Below are 797 nucleotides of genomic sequence, written 5' to 3'. Positions count from 1 at the left end.
CAGGAGGACAGGAGGAGGAGTATCATCGTCTTGATTGAGTGTTGAATAAAGTGGACCAGCTCCTTGTTGTTGTTGTTGTTTATTCTTTTTCTATTATACATTATTGTTATTGTATGTCTGGTATTTTGTTTATTATACCTCTCCCTCTCTCTTTAGTTCAGAGTATTCTTGTACTCCATTAGGATTATAGGCTGGTACTGGTGGGGGAGTATCATCATCATCATCACTAGCTCTAAGAAAACTGTACTGACCTAGTGAATATTGTATTAATAATAATAATGTATATATAATTACTGAGTCTATACTCAATACTGATCACTATAAAGCTGAGCATGTACTTAAGCACATTGCCTATCATGTCCTCTTGTCTATCATGTGCTAGTTCATTGTATCTTACAGTAAAACATATGATTAAACTGTGTAGGCTGTTGTCAGCTTATTGTGTGGTACATGTATACACATATGGTTCATGTCATGACAGGTAGAGGAAGGTTAATGTTATTCTTGCTAATGTACACTAAACGATGACTGGATATAAGTATATGCTGGTGTATATGGTGTATATGGATTGATTAATTTATTGTATTAAATTGATGTCATTGTATAGTTTATGTACATTATTTTTATGTTTATGTCATTGTACATACACTGAGCTGCTATTTAACATGTACTTGAAAATTTGTGTGTAGCATTTGTACAAAGCTGCCATTTTTTTGTTTATAAACTTTCTGTGTACTAGCTCTTCCGTAAACTGCGCCAGTATCCCTTTAATCAAGCCAATACGGTATATTGGAATT

The 797-nt window shown here is 33.5% G+C and overlaps 1 long non-coding RNA gene across 1 annotated transcript; it reads left to right on the top strand.

The window, feature by feature from the left end:
* Window positions 1-71: 71 nt before the first annotated feature.
* LOC109592292 (uncharacterized) lies at window positions 72-408 on the top strand. The gene is made up of 2 exons (XR_002190275.1): window positions 72-111; window positions 157-408. It is a non-coding gene; the product is annotated as an uncharacterized LOC109592292 (long non-coding RNA).
* The last annotated feature ends 389 nt before the right edge of the window (window positions 409-797 follow it).

The sequence above is a fragment of the Amphimedon queenslandica genome, unplaced genomic scaffold, assembly GCF_000090795.2.
Source record: "Amphimedon queenslandica unplaced genomic scaffold, v1.1 AMPQUscaffold_5689_Cont22345, whole genome shotgun sequence".
NCBI lineage: Eukaryota > Metazoa > Porifera > Demospongiae > Haplosclerida > Niphatidae > Amphimedon > Amphimedon queenslandica.
This window is presented reverse-complemented; position numbering and strand designations above follow the sequence as displayed.